At 36.5% G+C, this 21,401-nt stretch overlaps 1 long non-coding RNA gene across 1 annotated transcript; it reads left to right on the top strand.

The window, feature by feature from the left end:
- The first annotated feature begins 8,320 nt into the window (after nt 1-8,320).
- On the top strand, nt 8,321-12,420 carry LOC102017553. The gene is made up of 3 exons (XR_259932.1): nt 8,321-8,411; nt 11,014-11,194; nt 12,347-12,420. It is a non-coding gene; the product is annotated as an uncharacterized LOC102017553 (long non-coding RNA).
- The last annotated feature ends 8,981 nt before the right edge of the window (nt 12,421-21,401 follow it).

Raw genomic sequence — 21,401 nt, 5'->3', positions numbered from 1 at the left:
TCATACAGGAAACTGAACCACTTTATTTCTGTGTTGGTCCACATTTTTAATTAATAGATTCTACCATCAAATAATATTTACACTACTTTATATCTAGTATAAGAACCTTACAATTTTATACTTTCAGTTCCTTCGTTTTTGTAAACTGGTGTCATACATTTTACTACTAGATATATGCTACTGCTTTGCTTTAGATATTTATCTTTTAGAACAAAGCAAAAGTAAAAACTATAAATTTAATTTATTTATTTTAGTTTTAGCACTTGGTCTCTTTATGTAGTTTCAAATTACTATCTAGTGGCACATTCTTTCTCTCTAGATAATTTCCTTTAACTTTTTTCTTTTTTTGTAGTACAAGTCAGCTGGCAACGAATTTTCTCAGTTACTGTTTGTATGAAAAGCTTTTGTTTTTCCTTTCAGTTTCTGGAGAGAAAAGGCCTCTATTTTCCTTTCAATTTCCCTCTCCCAATATATACTGTGCGAGGCTGAGGCAGGGGGATTACAACTTTGAGTACAGCTTGGACAACTTATCAAATTAGCAAAATTGTCTCAAAAAAAAATGTAAGGAGGGGAAGTCAGAGTGTAGCTCAGTACAATACTCTGGGTTCAAATTCCCAGTACTAAAAATAAAATAAAATAAAATAAAAATTTAAAAGCTAGGTAAAGATTCATGGTGGACAGCTCCCACCATGATTTTAAAAATGTCAGTATGTCATTCAGTTGCTTTCTGGCTTATGTGTTTTCTTAAAAGTAATCTACTAAAATTGTCACCTGTGTTTCTCCAGAAGGAATGTGTCATTTTCCTCTAACTAGTTTCAAGATTTTTTTTTTTATTTTAAAGAGAAAAAAAGATAAACATAACAATGGAGTTTCAAAACAAGTTAGGAGGACAGTTACAGTAATTGATAAATTGGGTATTTTCATCTTCATAGTAGTTATTCAGAGTAGAAAACATAAGCATCGTATCTTGTCCATACAATAATAGCGCAAAATTTCTTTTTTAATGAGCTAAGAGAAACTGGCTATATAACTATCTTGTATATTACATATTTTTGTCTTTTTCCCTTCCTTCCTTTCCCCTTTCCCCATCACAGTTTCTCTTTTCTTTTTAACAGTTTCTTCCCAATTCAGAATTTCTAGTGTACATTTCAGATCTTATTTACTGATTCAGTTTCTCACACTAGTGAGACAATACAGTGTTTGCACATATGAGTCTGACTTATTTCACTTATGAATATGGTCTGAAGTTGCATCCATTTACCTATAGAAGTCTCCAGTTTATCTTTCTTTATGGCTGAGTAGTACCCCATTATATATCTCATTATATATTTTTTTTAAAAAAATCTTTTTTAACCATTCCTCGGTTGATGGGCATCTGAGCTGCTCCCAAGATTTAGCTATTACAAATTGTGCTGCTATAAGCATGGGTGCACATATATCGCTGTGGTATGATGTTATTATTTCTTACAGGAAGATACCCAGAAGGAGGACACCTGATTCAAGGGGACCTCTAATCCTAGCTTTCTAAGGAATCTCCACACTGATTTCCAGTGTAAATGGGAATCTGAGATGAATACACACTTCTCAGATGAAGAAATACAAATGGCAAATAAATACATGAAAAAATGTTCAACATCATTGATCATTCAAGAAATACAAGCTAAAACAACACTGAGATTGCATCTCACCCCAGAAAGAATGGCTATCATCAAGAAATCAACCAATAACAAATGCTGGAGAGGCTGTGGGGAAAAAGGAACCCTTCTCCACCATTGGTGGGAGTGTAGATTGGTGAAACCACTGAATATTTTTTATTGTCTTTGGTTTTCAGCTATTTCTATGAATCTAGGTTTGTTGATTTTTTAGCCTGCTTGGCATTCTCTGAGCTCTTAGCCCAAGCCTTTTCTCCTTTAGTATACATAGTTGGATAAATAATGGCTCCCAAGGTATGTCCAGAACTTTAAGAAGACGAGTTTATATTATTTTAAACCATGAAATTATAATTAATTGCAGCAGAAATATAACATGAATATAACATGTGTCACTTATTTTAGAAAAGACTATGATTTCTTCCAATATTTCTTCTGCTTTGCTCCCTTTCTTCTCCCACCCCTCCTCCTCCTCTTCCTCTCTCGCCTCCCTCTTCTCTGCCTTCTCCTCCTCCTTCTTCTTTAGACGTTCTAGTGGCACATGTATTCAATTTTTTCATATGGTCCCTGTCTTGGTTACTTTTCTCTTGTTGCTCTGACAAAATATTGGGTACCCAAAGTTAAATGAGAAAAAATTTAGCTCACAGTTTGCAGAGGTTTCAGTCCATAGTTGGCTGGCTCCAAGGCATGGTAGCATGGCTGAGAGGCATCACTGAGGAAAAATAGTCCATGGCAAAACAGGGAAGCAGAAGGTAGCAAGCATTAAGCAAGCAAAGCAGCAGCGAGCTGTAACAGTCCCTCAGGGCTCGAAAGCTCTGGTCTGTTTTATTTCCTTCACTCCTCTCTTTGCTTTGGCTCAGGAAATCTCTACTAACCTGTGTTTACACTGACTGATTCCTCCTTCAACTATTTTGAGCCTCTCGAATGTTAGCCAGTTGTTCCTCAGATGTTCCAGAGATGAAATCCTTTGTCTCTTTTTTTATTAAGTTTATTCATACCATATAGATATATAATAATCATTACATTCATCATAGAGAACTTGTACCTGTATATTATATATCTTGATTCCTTTTCTCCCATTTCCCCCTCCCTTCAGCTTCTTTTCCCTTCCTTATTTACAAAATTTTGTTTCCATTTTATCCTTCTTTTCTCATTTTTTCCTTTTCCCTTCCTTTCCCTATCCCCAGCCCCCCCCCCTCCACTTTTGAACAGTTTCTACCCATTTTACAATCTCTGTCATACATTCTGGTTCTTATTTATACTTTCAGTTTCTCACACCAGAGAGACAATGCAACATTTACACATGTGTGTCCAATTTATTTCACTTAAGAGTATGGTCTCAAGGTCCATCCACTTACCTATAAATATTTCAAGCTATCCTTCTTTATGGCAGAATAGTACTCCATCATATAAAAAAAAAACCCCACCTCTTTTTCATCCATTTACAGGTGATGATCATTTGAGTTGTTTCCAAGATTTGGCTATTACAAACTGTGCTGCTGTAAACATGGGTGTGCATATATCACTGTGTATGATGCATTTTATTCTTTTGGGAAGATGCCAAGAAGGGGAATAGCTGGGCCAAATGGGACCTCTAGTCCACATTCTTTGAGGAATCTCCACACTAATCTCCACAGTGGTTGCACCAGTCTACACTCCACCAACAGTAAAAGAAGTGTTCCTCTTTCCTCATAGCCCCTCTAGAATTTGCTATTTGTTGATTTGAAAGTATGTTAATAGCCATACTTTCTGAAGTGAGATGGAACCCGAGTGTTGTTTTAATTTGCATTTCTCAAATGACCGGTGATGTTGAACATTTTTCATATATTTATTTGCTGTTTGTATTTCTTCATCTGAAAAGTGTGTATTCACCCCAGATGCCCATTTTTGGATTGGGTTTTCAAATTTAGGGTGTCTGATTTTTTTCAATTCTTTATGTGTTCTAGATATTAGTCCTTCATCTGAGGAACAATTGGCTAACATTTTTTCCCACTGATACTCTTATGTTTCACTTTTAGGATTTCCATTTATTTATTGTTTATGGTTTCCATTTCTTTGCTGAAATTTCCTGCCAAGTTGCATATTTCCGAGTTTTTCCATCATAGACTTTTTTTTTTTTTTTTGGTTTTTCTCCGGTACCGGGAACCCAACTCATGACCTTGTGCTTGCCAGGCAGGCACTTTTGCCGCTGAGCTAAATCCCCAGCCCCTCCATCATAGACTTTAAAACATTTATTATATTTTATTATTAAAGTTTTCTTAAATTCTCTGATAGTCTCAGTGTCTGTATAGTGTCACATGATTGTCTTATATTTATTATGCATTTATTATGGTTCTTTTGGTTGCTCAGGCAATGTGCTTCTTTTTCTTGCTTTTTCATATCTCTGGTAAAGTTTCTGTTTAAAACCAGATATCTCGTATAGGTTAGTAGGTACTGCAATAAATAATTTTTATGCTTGAAGAGGAGCACACTATTCTTTGCTTGGTCTTCAACTTGGGGTATTTATTACGATCTGTTAGGAATTAGGTTTGGGGTCTGTTGTTGCCGTTTCCCTCAGTACATTCACTGCAGGTTTAAAATTCTTCAAGTGCTACCTTGTCTCTTGGATAGAGGTTGGTTTACCAGGACCGTTGTTTGCTTGTGTTTGTTTGTTTGTTTGTTTGTTCTATTTTGCTTCACCATTAGGTTTGTTTCTTTCCACTAAACTTGAGAGAGAAAAAGATTCTTACATTTGTTAGCCTGGTGGTGGAGAGCTTTCTCTGTGATCTGATAAAGCGTCTGTTTTAGCCAGGCACTGTGCCCACGTGTCTTGGAACTTTTGGCTCTTTCAGGGCTCCCGTCTCTCTTCCAGTTGTAGTTCTGGGCCTATAACTTTATTTCCACCCCTTCTTTAGGCCAAGAGGAGATTTTTAAATTGGTTTTTGTTTTTTCTGTGTATATATTTCTAACTGCAATGGATGTTTCAGTAGTTCCCTAGGTGTAACAGTAATTGCTACACTTTCCCCCACATACACATATTTTAAGGTCTTTTTTTTTTCCATAGGAGAGAAGGATCTGGGTGACATTTTGTGTCTTTCCTGCAGTGGCTGCAGTTTTCTGTCCCAGGCTTGTACTGTGAGGGGCATTTCCTCAAGATCTTTGGCAGTCTTTTCTAAGAGCACGTTGTGCTCTCTGTTGGAATAACTGTGAGTAGAAAATTCCCTTAATGTCTTCCTGCTCAAAGAATCCTACAATGTAGCCTACATTTTTTCTTTGTTAATTTAAAAACTTTAGCTGATTTCTTTTTACTAGTGGCAAGCTTCATCTGCATTAAAGACACAAGTGTTGGTTTCTTATCCCTTCCATGAGCTCAATTTTCTGATGGGTCAAAAAAGTTGTATATTTGGAGTTTGGCTTATTTGTTGCTTTTTGTTTGTTTGTTTTTTGGCTGTAGGAATGGGACTTATGCTTCAACCAGTTTCTTACATCTTAGGCAGAAATTAGGAAGTCCTCAGCATATACATTTTTGGTTATAAAAGTAATGTAAGGGAAAAAGGGTAAGAGATATATAGCCGTAGTGAATTATTGTTGAAGCAAGGTGATGGTTTCATAAGAATTCAAGATAATATGTTTTATACTTTAATATATGTTTGGCACTTTCTATAATTCAAAAAGTTAAAGAAAAACTAATTAGTAACACTATGATATTAAAAATGATGTCCAGGCATGGCGGCACACGCGTGTATAGTATCAGCACACTGAGAGGCTGAAGCAGGAGGGTGGAAAATGCAAGCCCAGCCTGCGCAACTTAGTACTACCCTGTCTCAAACTAAAAACAGGTGGGAACATAGTCCAGCACGAAGGTCCTGGGTTCTGTCTCTAGTACCATAATTCTGTCCTCTGAATAGCATTCTTTGGGTTATGCTTTCTGCCATACTGCTGTTCCTTGGATATAGTTAAAGTCTAAGTGTAAACATTATGTACTGCAAACGTGTACCAAAAGAGAAGGAAGAGGACCGAGATATGGTTTGAGGAGTGAAGAAGGTGAGGGAAAAGGGATGAAACAAGGAACTAAGATGTATCAGGTGTGTGTACCAACTTCCCACAAGGAATGTAAACATCACACAGAACACACATGTACTAATAAACGAAAATAAAATACATTTAAAAAACCACATCTTCCAAGGTGTCATATATCGAAGGCTTTGTCATGATGGACAGGTGGTGTGGAACCTTAGAGAGATGCTGCCTAGGAGAAAGTAATTAAGTCGTTAGGGGTGCTCGGCTCAGAAAGGATTAAGGTGATTCGCATGGGACCCTGAGTGGCAGTACTGCCTGTGAGAAGGGTTATTATAAATGAACAAGGCTTGCTCCTCCATTTGATTTTCTTTTTCACCGTATGACCTCCTTCCTCCTTCAAGCGTGGAACCCCTTGTATAACACAGTCAGCCCTCCTGAGTAATGAGAGACCTTCCTCCTACCATATGACCTCTTCCTCCTACGGCTCCTGCAGTGATGATAACCTTCCTGATGCGATGCGGCCAGGGGCACCTTCACCAGAGCCAGTACCACGCTGTTTGTACCTTACATCTCCAAACCTACATCTCCAAACCTACACAGGTTTAGATACTTGGTCATGTCAGTGGAAAACAAACTAATAATATACCATTGACAATAGAGGTCAAAAGTCAGTAGACCTCCTGTTCTTTTTCAGTGTATTCCATTTGGTCTTATAGATAAAAATATCTAGTTATACTGTTAGCCTTTAGGTATGCATGAATTTTTCCTCAACTATATTATAAATTCTTTCAAAGAAGATATAGCTCACGTTTTTGATTCTTTATAGTTTCTGAATTATTGAGCAGAAGGTATCAGTTTAAAACATACTTAATAAAGAAATTTTAAAAAGCATCACTGATGTATGTACTCTATTTTCTAGTTTGGTCTGTGTGTCAATATGAACAATCTCAAAAAGTATAAACACAACAGCGAATTTGCTATGTAAATTGAATAGGAAAGATATTTAATGTATTATTGAATATGTAAAATTAATCTCTTCCTTTCTTAATTTCTTCCTTATGTTAAGCCCAATAAATTTTATATTAAGGTTATCAGCTATAATTTAATAGGAAATTCACTCTGCTGAAGTTGAACAGTCTTGAGCTTTGACTTCTAGCACTACCCTAACTAGTTAAATGGCCTCAAGTAAATAGTTGTTCATTATTCAATCTATCAGTCAACAATATCTGTGGAATATGTACCACATGCCAGATATTGTGTGAGGTAATGTGTAAATAGCTTAAATAGCACAGCAGAGAGATGTATGTTAGCTAAGTAAACACACGAACTGATACTACTTTCAGATATATTTATTTTTATTTATATTTACTTCATGCTTTTCTTTTTCTGAAAAGAGATCTTTTCCAAAAATATTGAAAAAAGAGTGAAATATATAGCCAGTGCCTACCGCTGGTCAAGACAGCAGCTCCTGGGAACGGAAGGCTTCAAGCGTGAAACCCCTTGTATAACACAGTCAGCCCTCCTGAGTGATGACAGACCAACAGCTAAATGAGGACTGGAGCTCAGTGTATAAAGGCCAAGCACTGGCACAGGTTCACTAACACCCTAGTCACAGGGACTGTAAACTTTCCTCGATTAAGTTCATTGAAAGGTACATATCTGAAAGCAATACGGTATTAAATGCAAGCACTGAGGACCTGAGAGCTGCTTTGTCTTGTCTAAAGAAATGAGAAAAGAGCAAAAAATTATTTTCCTGCATTAAAGCTAAATCCAGATTTACTTTAATGGATTATATTAAATTTTAAATTTAAATATAATTTAAATTTAGCATATGATGTCCTTGGCAGCCTCTTAAAAGTTTTCCTAAACAAAGGTCTTTGGATAATAACATTCTGAACAATAAAAGGAAGTATGTTTCAACATGGATTTTTTAGGTAGTGAGCACTTCAGTAGGTCTCACTTTTACAGTCTAATATTATTTTTATAGATATGCAGTTTGAGGATTTTGTAAAGATTTATTTAAAGAACATTTATTGGACTGAAAAAGATGACGTAAATCCAGCAATAATTTCACCATTGTTTGAAGTCTGTTTCTTTTGTTTTGTTTTGTTTTTGGCTTTGAGAGAAAATCTTTTGCTCAAGACATTTTCAATGACTTGAATATAATAATTTATGTAATTCAATAACTCAAAAATTTTCAAATGGTCATATAGTTCCATTCAGTAGGCATACTATGTGTTGATTTAATGGCTCTTGTGGGCACTATTTAACTTAAGAGCCATTCATCTACATGAGGAATTGTTGGAATTTCCCTTTCTCCTAAGCTTTAAATAGAATTTTCAATGACATTTTTTTTACAGTCACACTGAACAGAATATTTTGGAGTCCTTATAGCACAGACTGCTACAGACATCCAGGTTCTCATTAATGGATCAGACATTGCCACACAAACAAATTTAACCCAGATGGACTTGTGAAACTCGCAACTTTTCTTGTCTCACAAATTGTGAGAAAAAGAACCAGCCATTACCTTAAAAGGGTGGACTCAGAAAATCCATGAACTTCTTCGATCAGACATAACTGACACTTGCCAAGCAGTTGCTGGGCAGCCAGTGTTGCCCGGAGAGTAATTGTTTGACAGAATAGGGAAAAAAATTTGGCATCTGCTCCACTGTGAAGCCTGAAGAGGCACAGTAACATGTTGGTGAAGTTCGCGACGACCTATTTGTCCTTTGATCCATCATTACTGCCCTCAAAAATAAGGTAGGACTTTTTTTTTGCCTGAGGCCATACATCTAGTAAGGGAGAAAAATCATACTTGAGTTCAGTGTCTCCTAACCAAAGAGGATGAGGCTTCATCTATTATGCTTTAGTGACTTTGTACATTCTTTCAATTAATCTACAAATAGTTACAGCACTAGTCATTTTAATGCACCCTGGGTAAGGGTATCCATTACTAACTTCTAAACTTTGAGCGTAATGTACATCAGGTAGAAATCCACCTTAATCACACTAGGCTGATTTTGACATTGTTTGGTAATATTGGACCAGTAGACTAAGAATTTCTGAAATTACCAGTAAAATACCTCTTTTCCCTGCCAGTTCTCCAGATGCATTATGTATACATACAATCAGAAACAAGTATCTAGTATACATGGGAAGTGAGGGAGATGTTTAGACTACCCCAAGCCAAAATCTATTGGTGTTCATTCATGAGAACAGGAAGCAAAGAAACTGAGACATGATAGAACATAACCATTTAACACACAAGCAAACATGGTATAACCATTTTTAAGCAAACAACTGGATTATAATATATTCTTCTTGAATTGAAGAAAGAGAAAGGAGGAGGGATATTCCTTTCTTCCAATGAGGTACTAAAAATTTTCCTCTCTCTAATGGGTTATAAATAATGTTATCATAGTCATCAGTGATAAGAAAAGAACAGTGAGTCACACAACTTCAATGAGTAGTAGCATGGTAAATGAAAGCTAGTAGCATAAATCCAGATTCTCCCACTTCCTGTCCCTCTGTACAAATTAGTCATACAACCTGAACAAGTTATTTAACTTTGAGCTTTACAATCTCATTTTGAAATTCAGAAATTTTATGAACTAATATTTAAGCTCTAGGAGTCTGTTACTAAGAAAATATATCAACAATCTATGAAATAGAGACCCTGAAGTAATGCAATATTCACAGTATCCTAGTGCCTCTTTTTAGGAAGTTGCTATTGCATCCACACTAAAATAATGGAAGAAATCTCTAAAATTTACCAACTGATAAAAACGATGTAACTAGATTTTGTAGGGACATCATCATTCTCCATGTTAAACACTAAGTTGACAGTTTTCAAAGTGTAGTGTTATTCAGTACTCTATTATCAGAGAGATTCTATACAGAGATCTTGGGATCCAAATGCAGACCACATCGTCCAATCCCAGGGGATAATAGCTCAAGATTCTGATTCCCTGGGGATAGTTCAAGCCCTACCATCAAGATGGAAAAGCTGTGCCAGGGGTATAGCTTGGTGGCACAAGTCCCTGACTGGCAAAGCACAAGGTGCTCAGCTCAATTCCTCATACAAAAAAAAAAAAAAAAAAAAAAAAGAGTAAAAAAAGGAGAAGCTCTGATATACGCCAAAAATGCATCCCAATATAAAGAGTGGAGCTTTAGGTATAAAGAGTGAAAAAAGCAAACCTCCTTTTCTACTTCTGTTACAGTAACTTTGAAATTACTTCCCTCTCTCTCTTCACACCCATAGCGCATGCTCTTGGTGCTAGGTGAAGAAGTTCTTTACTAGGTTGGTGGATCCAGGTCCTAGATATTATGAGTATTGGCTGCAAAAGAAACACAATGGCTTGCTTCTCTAGGCAATTGCCCTTGACCAAATAGGAGTGGGAGATTCTTCTGTGCCTCCTAAGGGGTAGCCAGTGGTTATGATTGACTGCCAGCTAGAGATTCAAAAGACCAGACTGCCCTTCTTGCCTTTTGAGCACAATTCTTCGCTGCACTTTCCCAGGGCATCCCTATAGAACCAGGCTGGTGCTAGTTTCCAGACTAAACAACTTCCTTGCTAAGCTTTCTTCTTTGACCTAGTGTACTTCTTAATTCCTTTTCTTATGAGATACTCTGTCAATAAATCACCAAATAGGAATCCCCATCTAGGTGCTATGTGTACAAAACCCAGCCAAAAATATACCTATGGTATACCTGGAGCCATCTCCCAGTTTAGAGTAGAGGCCTCCTTCCTCAATAGTGTCTCTAGACCAGAGGTCCAAGGAAAGGATGCCTGAGGTTCATCCTTCGGTTCTCTTTTCATGTATCTTCTCATTTAAGGAAAATGATCCAAAAGGGTGAGGTTAGGAGACTCAGATATGGACCCAAAGAAATAAGGTCAAGAAATCAACTTGATCTCTCAGTAAAATCTTATACCAAATAAGCTCTTATGTAGTACTCACTTTCATTCAACGTAAAAGGAGACCACATAGAGATTTGGAATTCAAATTCTGTCTAATAATTTGTTAATGTGTATTTACCTAGAGGATCTTTGAATACTAATTCTTCCTGTAATTATGAAACAGCAGGAGTGGCTGGTTAGAGTCTGTTGAAACCTGGCCAAATCTGGTATCTAGAGGTAATTAAAACTGACTACTGCCCAAATCAGGCAGTACACAATGTAACATAACTTTACACATAGGGCCCTTGGACCAACTCAGTGGTTTCTTATGATTCATTGCCAAGCTTGTGATTGGTTTACTGATACAATTGGGGAGAAAAATACCATGACTAGGGTCCCTAGGGAAGCATAGACTAGGAACAGATAGAGTTAATGTGTCTCCATCTGTTTTTTATTTTTCTCCAGCCCACTCTGTCAGCCTCTACAAAATATTCCCATGTGTTCCTGGGTACTGCTGAGCAAGACATCTGGAAGCAAGCATCCTTGTTTTTCAACCATGATAACAATAGAGGAATTAGAAAAATTATGTTAAATGTTTCATTTTTCTGATGGGGAAAAGATCTCTAGCCATGAGAGTTAAATTCAGGTCAGTACTGGAAAACTGTTGTTTTCCACAAGTCTTGTCCAAATATACAGGTCCAGTTCTCAAGCTTTTAAAGGGGGTCAGGGTCATGGTACAAAAGGCAGGACTGATCAGGAAGGTTTTGGAATCAAAAAAGCCAAAGCTGAGCAGTATTCTGAGTTAGAGAAGAATCAAGTCAGGGGTTAAGGACCTCCAGGCTACCTCCAACAGATAGAAAACACCAATGGAATTTCTTTTTAAATATCCAAAAAGAGAACATTTGAACAAGTACAACTCTGTTGGAATACATATCCACTTATTTACTTCTGTGTGTTCCGAGATAAGATTATTCCCCAAACTTAGTTTAAACACAATCATAGAGTCATAGGATTTAAACCTGGAGAGGAATTTTATGCTTTTCATGGATAATTCTCTTATTTTGCGTTAAGATTCAAAATACTAAGGAATAGAAGCTAGAATAAGAACCCAGGGCTTCCAAGTTAGAATATTTTGCCCAATACCCTGATATATGACAATGACCAACAGACTATGACAACTGTCCAGAATTAGTTATCATTACCAATGATAACTTTTAAAAAAGCTAAGGTGCATTAACATAGAGACCAGTGAAGTTCATTCTCAATAAAAGTTAGTGTATTCAGCTCAAAAAAAGTTAGTTCTGCCTATAACTATTGTTTCTTACAAATCAAGTAGAACTTTTTCTTGATTATAGCAAAATTCTTATCTAACAAAAAATAGCTTTTCAGTTAAAACAAGAATCTCTGTATTGCTAATAACTTGGTATAAATTATCTGGAGGTCAAAGTCAGAATTCCATGAGACTTCTGGGTAGACAGGGCACAATTCAAGGAAGTGACCAAAAAAGTTCCTAGCCTGAAATTCTGCCATCACCAGAAAAGTAATTTAACACTGAATTTGTAGATCTTCACAACCTTTCCACTGGGAAATAGAACTTGGTTCCCCAACCTTACTACTATTTTGTAAGGACACATGAAGCAGAGTGACTGCCCCAAATAAAAACCCACAAAGGAGTGAATTCATTGTATTTTTGTGCCTGGGGGACAATTGTCAAACATAGCCATGAGTATGAAATTAAAAGTAAACAAAATCCCAAAACTCCACTAGAGCATTATTACTTTTCATTTTGTCCCATCAGAATGGAAGATCTGGACCACCCTCCTGCCATCAAATTAAAATGGATTAATTTGTACTTATTCGGTGTTGCCAGGTAACTCTTCCCTTTTAACTATTCATTAAAAGCTTGCCAGATGTGTAAATTTCACCTTACACCTATATTCTTTCTGCCGCACATTACAAGTCCCCTTTGTGGATTTTAATGGGGATGAAAGCGCAGGTTGCACCTGGGCAGAGCTAAAGCTCAAAGTGAAGGTGTTGGGATTTTCTAGACAGCCAGACATTCATAAGAAGAAAAACAGCAAATTCCATTTTCTTTGCTTTGGAGCGTTGTTTTCGACAACTCCCACTGAAAAGGGTGCGTTTTGCTCACGCTGCTGTCAGCATGCCACCCCGTGGGGGCATGAGCCCTGGGGTCACACAAAGGCCAGGAACAGCCTTTGAGAAACCGATGGTGATATCCCTTCTCTCTGCCCCTCACTCTCCACCCCTCGCCAAACCACTTTGAGAAGGTGTTACATTTAAAGTCTAGCTGGGACTGTTCCTCATCCTTAGTACGCAATGTGTGCACATTAAGGAACTTCCACCCCGCTGGCACTGGAATGTACTTTTTCACTCATTCAATAAACACTGACAGTGTGCTTATAATATGCCAGGCTGTGCTAGGAGCCAGGGATTATAAAAGGATCAGAAAGGCCATGCCCACCTGGAGCTCGGACTCCTTCCACTATAGCAGAGTCCAGTTGCCCCTCTGGGTCTTATGTGTTCATTTATTTCAGGAAGAGCCTCTGCAAGAAGAACTGTTTCATCTTTTTGCTTGCATAGGTCTATATTTAAAATCCCTTCCCCTCTTAGAGGTTTTATTATACCTGAGTATTCCTACTTTGTCATCGCTGAGAACTACGGATGCAGAGCACCATCTGAGTGATTTTGTTGTTCTCGCAAAGGTCTGTGGGATCAAGTACACCAGAGGAAAGTGGTAAGGGGATAGAGCAACTATGAGTCCTGCAATCCCCCATGCCTGAGGAATATCAGAAGTTTGCCTGGACCTCTGAAAACTACCTGAATTGTCTGATGTCATTTCACTAGATTATCATACGACAAGATTTTTTAAAATGTAATCAATAAAGGTGAGCACTTAATGAGGCTTTAGATGTCATCTAGCACAACACTGTTTTTCTAGTGATGAAAAATCAGAGTATAGTATCAAGGTCACACTGACCATAGCAAGCACCAGGATACTGTGGAGTGTTTGTGTTCTAACTTGCTCACAGCTTTAGTTCAGAGAAGGCTTGACTGGAGGACTCTAGAAGCCCAAAAGCCTAGCAGGCAGAGAAAATCTTTTGGAAAGAATGTTTTGGAGAACTTTTGGTATAATCTGCCAAATCTGTGTCTCATAGTTGCGCTAAATATATACTACAATAGAAGTTGCTCATTCCAGGAAACCCTGCCCCAGAAAGTACTTTTGCTGTGACAACTTTCAGGCCATAATTCATGTCTTCTCTTACAGCAGAAAAGAAACATGGAACAAATGGAAGGTGGTCTGTGTTTTACTTTTGATGTAGTGTTCTTCTTTGGGTTTCCTAGAGTTCCTAAAAAGGAAGGCATTCTTTATTCCTAGAATTAAAATACGTATATTTTTTAAAAGCAAAATAATATTGATCTCTTTAGCTGCTGCAATGTTTAATTCAACTTCCCTTTCTCCTGAGCTATATTTTTAAAAACAACCAAAAGAGGGACAAGTGAGGATAGGGATAGAGTCACAAGAAAAAAAGAGACTAAAGAATCCTAAAAGAAATAGAGCTTAGATTTAAAAGAAATCAGGCAGCAGTAATAACAGAAATATCAAGTCTTCCCTTCTGTGTTGATTAATCTTTGCTTTTGTTTTCGTTTTTTATTTTATGAAAAAAGGTAAAACAAAAGTTTATAATAAAATAACAAGAGAATAATAATAGTTAATACATTACATGTTGTTATCTTTAAAGTAGTTGCTCAGGGTACAAGATAAGGGCATGAAAACTTTTCAAATTGATATTAGCACAAACCTTCCTTTTTAATAAACTAGGAGACACTCATAGTATAACTGACTTGAATTTTTTCCCTTTTCCCTACTGTCCTTTCCCCTTTCACCCAAGAATCACCATGATTCTTCCTTTTGAAGAATATTTTCCCATTTCACAATATCTATTGTACATTTTGGACCATATTTATTCTTTCAGTTTCTCATACCAGGGAAACAATATGATGTTTACACCTGTGAGTCTGATTTATTTCATTTATGAGTATGGTTTCAAATTTCATCCATTTACTTAAAAAAGTCTCAAGTTTATCCTTCTTTACAACTGAGTACTCCATTGTATAAAAAGACCACATCTTTTTTATCCATTCCTCAGTTGAGAGGCATTTGGGTTGTTCCCAAGATTTAGTTATGACAAATTGTGCTGCTATATACATGGGGGCACATATATCACTGCAGTATGATATTTTTAACTTTTCTGGAAAGATACCCAGAAGGGGAATAGCTATGTCAGATGGAACTTCCAATCTTAGTTTTATGAGGCATCTCCACACTGATTTCCACAGTGGTTGTACCAGACTACACTCCCACCAGCAGTGGAGAAGTGTTCCTTTTCTGCCCAGTCCCTCCAGCATTTGTTATTGGTTAATTTCTTGATGATGGCAATTCTTTCTGGGGTGAGATGCAATCTCAGTGTTGTTTTAATTTGAATTTCTCAAATGACCAGTGGTAGTGAACATTTTTTCATATATTTATTTGCCATTTGTATTTCTTCATCTGAGAAGTGTGTATTCATGTCAGATGACCAGTTTTTGATCAGGTCTTTGAATTTGGGGGATCTAATTTTTTCAATTCTTTATATGTTCTAGGTAGAAGTCCTGTGTCTGAAGAACAATTGGCTAATTTTTTCCCATTCTGTGGATTGTCTTCTCACTGTTGGTGATTTCTTTTGCTGCACAAAACCTTTTTAATAAGATGAGATACCAGTTGTTGATTTTTTGAAATATTTCCCATGCAGTTTGGGGTTTGTTCATGAACTCTCTGCCTAAACCTATGTCTTCAAGATTTCTATCTATTTTCTCTTCCAGTAGATTTAGTGTTTCTGTTTTAATATTTAGATCTTTGATCCATTTTGACCTAGTTTAGTGCATGGTGATAGACATGGGTCTAGTTTTAGTCTTTGGCATGGAGACAGCCAGTTTTTTCAGCACCATTTATTAAAGAGGTTATCTTCCTTCCATTGAACATGTTGGCCCCTTTGTCAAAGATAAGGTGGCTTAATGTGTTTTCAGTTGTGTCTGCATTTTCTAATCTGTTTGTAGTAATTAATTTTGATTGTCAACTTAATAGGCTTGAGAAAATCCAAGGAGACTGATAAACCACACTTCTGGCTGTGTCTGAATAAGTAAGTTATGGAGACATAAGCACAGGAATTATGTCTGGTCCTTGGTCTCTTCCTCTTCAGCTTTTTTCTTGCTCTCATCTTCCTATGATTAACAGCTTTCCTCCACTATGGTCTTCTGCCATGGTATTCTGCCTCAGACCATTGATTGAAACTTCTGGAACTGTGAGCCAAAATAAACCTTTCTTCCTTTAAAGTGCATATGTCAGGAGTTTTATCCCAGCAGTACAAATCTTACCAATACACCTTATATATTGTTTAATCAACCCATATGTCTTCACAGAGTGTCTTGTATGTTCAAGTCACCATGAGATATGAAAAGATATAACCACAGTTCCTATCTTCAAGAAAAGAAGGTGGAAGTGGCCAAAAGACAGAAAAAGTTTTACATTTTAGGACAATATTCCATAAGTACCAAATGATTCATGCAGATAATAGATAATCAGTTACATCTCACATCTGCCTACATATTTCTCTATAGCTATTGTTTCCTACCTGGTACTTGGAATAGTGTAGAAATGGCCCCTAAATGGCTTTCCTTCATTTTCCTTTGCTTCCTTAAATCTTTTCTTCTCCCACTAGTCAAAGAGATTTTTTCAGAAAGTCCACGTCTACTCTGGCACAGCCATGCTTGAAGTCAGTTAAAGGTCTCCTATTACTTTCAAAGATAATTTCAACATCCTTCATGTAGCCTTTTAGCCCTGAATAATGTGGCCTTGCATTTCCCCTAGGCCTCATCTCTTAGTGCTCTCTCCCTCACCTGTCCCACTCTAGACATCCTTTTCTCTATTCTCAGAAAGCTCCAAGTTCTTACCAGTTTCAGGACATCAGAAGCCACACTGTTCCCTATGACTGGAACTCACAGCTCCTCTTCCCCTCCCACTTCATTCTACTTATCAATCCAGTCACAATTTAAAATGCTATCTCTTCAAGGCGACCTTCTGGGATCTGCCATACTAAAATGTTCTTCCTTTATCATTTCTCATAGTACCTTCCAAATTTCCTTCATATAATCTATTTTAGTTGACTGTGTGCTCCGGAAAGACAAGAATGCCAATCTGCCTCATAGCAACATGACATTTAGTAAATTTCTGTTCACTAAGTATTTTCAAAAGAATGTTTGAACTTGGAGTTTGGAGGAGATATCACAGCACTAGGTGTTAAGGTAGTAGGAAAGATTTACAAAGGTCCTGGGATTAGAGTCATGTCCTGAAGACTAAGAAAGACTGGTAAGTAGAGAGGATAGAAGAAATTATGAACTTCATGTTCAAAGGGGTACTTTGGTCATGATTATAAGGCTGAACAAAATACAGTTCTATTTTTAGGTTAGTTCTACTTCATCTGATTTTTTACAGATAGCAAATAAAGTTTTAAAAAATTAATCTAATTACTTCTTTGACAATAATCCAGACAGATATCGTGACATTACTGTCATCATTTTGCATGTCTAGGCCAACATTTAAATAGAATACTAATATAGATTTAAAGTAGTTTCACCATAGACTTTTAAAGGATTGATTCATAAAAGCAGTAGAGGAGGAGAAAACAGGTAAGGTAAACAAGACATGTGGGGGCAGAGTGAATGTCATTGGTGGGAAACCTTACACATAGTTTAAACTTCTATGCTAGGCAGCTTCAAAAAACATGAATTTTTGAAGCTATTTAATTGACGAGTGGTAAAAAGTTGATTACATGAACCTTCATCATATATAGTTGGAAAAAAGTGTATCATAAAGGAAGAGATAAGGGCTGCTTCCCAAAAAATAACTGTAAAATCAAAACTTATGGAAGGCAAGAAATGTAGCCAACATTTAAAAAGAAAGGCCATGGCTAATATGCTCATCAATAGATGAGCAGATAAATATCATGTGACATATACACAATGGAGTACTACTCAGTCATAAGAAAGATGAATTCCAGCCATTTATAGGAAAACAGATAGTTCTTTAGATCACAATGCTAAGTGAAATAAACTAGAAACAGAAGAACATAGTATATGGTTTCTCTTATATAAGAAATCCAAAATTAGCAGAAGAAAATAATAGAGATTAGAGAAAAAAGTGGAGCTGAAAATATGAACTAAACCAAGAACTAGTTTTTGAAAAATAGACAAAGTTCATAAATCTTTAGCTAAAGTAACCAGCAATGAGACAGAGAGAAAAAACTTAAATAAATAAAACCATAATGAAAGAGGAAACCTCATAACTGATAGCAAAGAAACAAACAAACAAAAAGATTTCAAGAGGCTACTATGAAAAATTATATACTAGCAAATTGGATAACCTAGAAGACATGAAAAGATTCCTAGAAATATGCAAGCTACCAAGACTGAAACATGAAGAAATAAGAATCTCTACAGAACAATGAGTAAGGAAATTGAAGCAAAGGTCAAAACCTCCTTTCACTGAAAAGCCAAGGACCAGATGTCATGGTAAATTCTATTAACATTTTAGGGAAAACCAATGCCAATCCTGAAACTCTTCTAAAATATTGAAACAGAGGGAACACACTTCCAACAAGTTTTGGTTTCTTTTTTTGCCAGTACCGGGAACCGAACTCATGTCCTTGTGGTTGCCAGGCAGGCGCTGTGCCGCTGAGATAAATCCCCAGCCCCAAAGGCAAAGATATTTCTTCCCCCCCCCCCCGGTACCGGGAATTGAACTCACGACTTCGCACTTGCCAGGCAGGCACTGTGCTGCTGAGCTAAATCCCCAGCCCCGCAACAACTTTTATAAGGCCATATGAAACTTGTACCAGTGCCAGAAAAAGTGTCAAAAAATATTATAGACATTTCCCAAAAAGAAGACATAAAAATGGCCAACAGATATATATACATATATATATATATATATATGTATGTATATATATAAAATTCTCACCATCACTAATTAGAGAAATACAAACCAAACTCACAGTAGGCTATCACCTCGCATTTGTCAGGACAGTTGTTATACAAAATGATGAGCAATAACACACTTGGAAAGGAAGCAAAGAAAGGTGAGCCCTGGTGGGCTGTTGCTGGGAATTAGTACAGCCCCATTATAAAAATTATCATAGCGACTCCTCAAAATATTCAATAAAGAGCTACCTCATGATCCAGCAATCCCATTTCTGAGCATATATCCAAAAGAATGAAAATCGCTATCTTGAAAAGACATAGGCTTTCCCAGTTTCATTTCAGCATTATCCACAACAGCCAAGGTATGGAAATAACCTAAGTATTCATCAACTGACAAAGGGATACGGAAGCTGTACTGTATATAAGCAAGAGAGTGTTACTAAGCCATAAAAAAGAGTAAAACTCTTCCATTTGCAACAACACTGATGAACATGGTGGACATCGTGTCAAGAGAAATAAGCCAGGCATAGAAAGTTAAATACTGTGTTATCACATTTATATGCAGAACCTTAAAAAGTCAAATGCATTGAGATAGAAAAAAGAATGACACTTATGAGAACTAAAAAACAGGGAGGCATTTGTCAAAGGTTAAGTGGGTCCCTATATTCTGAATAAATATGCTCTGGAGATCTAATGAACTTGCTGTACTGTATTCTTGAATCTTGCTTTCAGATAGATCTGAAGCGTTCTCACCACAACCCTAAAAAATAACAAAAGAAAGGAAAAATAGCTATATGAGGTAATGAGTGTGTAAAATAATTTGCTTATGGTAATCATTTCACAATGCATACGTATATGAAAATACGGCATTTAATACCGTAAATATTTACAACTTTTATTTGCTAATTAAATGTGAATAAAGCTGAGGAAAAAAAGAAATGTAGTGTGAAAGCAGAAGGAATTTGAGAATGATGTTAATTTATCCATTGTTGTATTCCACTCCGTACAGCAGAAGACACACATTATCCCTGGATTCCCCATCTTGGTTTCCTGTTCACCTTCCTTCTGCTCTTTTTCTTGCATCCCCAGAAGATGTCAAGCTCCCACCTGCCTTGGGCATCAACTTACAGTTCTTCCATCTCCCTAAAAACTCTTTCCTGGAATCTGCCTTTGGCTGACTGCTAGTTATCCGTTAGGTGCTAGACCTGTTTGTCAGAGTTCCCACCTCTCCTTCTGTGCCCTCCATGTCTTTCCTCATTTTTATAATTCACTAGGATTCTAAAGGGTTTTGAATTTGTGAAGCACAAGACTGACCACCAGGCTAAGTTAGATACTCTCCTGAAGTCCTTTCGTTTGCAGGTTAGGGAGAATTTGACAGGAAGTTTGCCGTGCTCTGCCTAATTTAGCTTCCTGAGAAATTTTTGGTTCTCAAGGGATAAAGAATACCTCCTTTCACCCAAGAGAAAATTCTGAATTCTCTTTTGTCTTTCTGGGTTCTAAATAATAAAGTACAGTTTCTTTCCCTTTCACAATATCTATTGTACCTTTTGGATCTTATTTACTCTTTCAGTTTCTTACACTAGGGAGAGAATGCAATGTTTACACATGTGATTCTGATTTATTTCACTCATGGGCATGGTCTCTAGTTGCATTCATTTACCTATAAAAGTCTCGAGTTTAATCTTTCTTTATAGCTGAGTAGCACCCCATGGTATAAAAAGACTACACCTTTTTTAGCCATTCTTCAGTTGATGGACATTTGAGTTGTTTCCCAGATAGAAACTGCTCAAAAGGAAAGAACAACTGGGAGAGGGGAAAAGAGAAAAGAAGGATGGAAAAAAGATATGTATATACATATATATATATAATATATATATACAAGATAGCTAAGATAATTGTTCTACTAATTTATATTAGTTCATTGAAAGAAACAGTTAGTGCTTATATTGTTCGATAAATTTTGCATGCCTGTACATGGTAATCTGAGCAACTACTTTGAAGATAACAATATGTAATATAATAACTGTTGTTAATTTCCTATCATCTTGTTTGAAATTATGTATAATTTTTACAGGGCTTTTTTGTCTCTTTCAAATTAAAAAATAAAAGAAAACACATATTTAGTGTTTTCTTCTTTGTCAATTCCTCTAAAAGGCTTTTATTAAGTCATTGCTGTAAAACCTGAAAGAGTTAATTTAAACTAGAAGATATGATAGACATTGTGAAATGACAGGAAAGCACTCAAGGGTAAAGGGCAACTGGGATATAGGAAAAGAGAAGGGAAAGAAGGAGAAATTTTGTATGTATGCATATACAGGATAGTTAACATGGCTGTTCTACTGTCTTCTATTTCTTTGCTGAAAGAAACTGTCAATGAGTCCTTGGTTGATCAGTTTTGTATGTCTATATCTGTTTTCATGAGAAACCACTTTGAAGATATCAATATGTAATACAACAACCATTGTTAATTCCCTACCACTTTGTTTGTAACTCCGTATTGTCTGTACTGTTCTTTTGTTATTTTGTAAAATGTTGTCTGTCTATTAATGTTTTCCTCCCTTTATTTTTAAAATAAAAAAAAAATAAGTCATTGCTTACACATGCCAAAGTCCTGCACACTGCTTTGAAAGAATGGATCCCTTTCCAGTACTAAAGATCTACTTGTTATTTCCTATTGTCTAACTTTTATTTTCCTCTTTTCTATGTTTTGAGTTTCTGATATGGAAAGGGAACCAAAAAGTGGAGAAAGGAAGGAAGGAGGGGAAGGAAATGAGATTAAAAAGGAAGGGAGAATTGGTATGTGTTGTGCACTTGTACCA

Source organism: Chinchilla lanigera, unplaced genomic scaffold (assembly GCF_000276665.1).
Source record: "Chinchilla lanigera isolate Chin_1 unplaced genomic scaffold, ChiLan1.0 scaffold00010, whole genome shotgun sequence".
NCBI classification, from domain to species: domain Eukaryota; kingdom Metazoa; phylum Chordata; class Mammalia; order Rodentia; family Chinchillidae; genus Chinchilla; species Chinchilla lanigera.
Note: the sequence above shows the minus strand (reverse complement) of the source record. Positions and strands in the feature narration are given on the sequence as shown.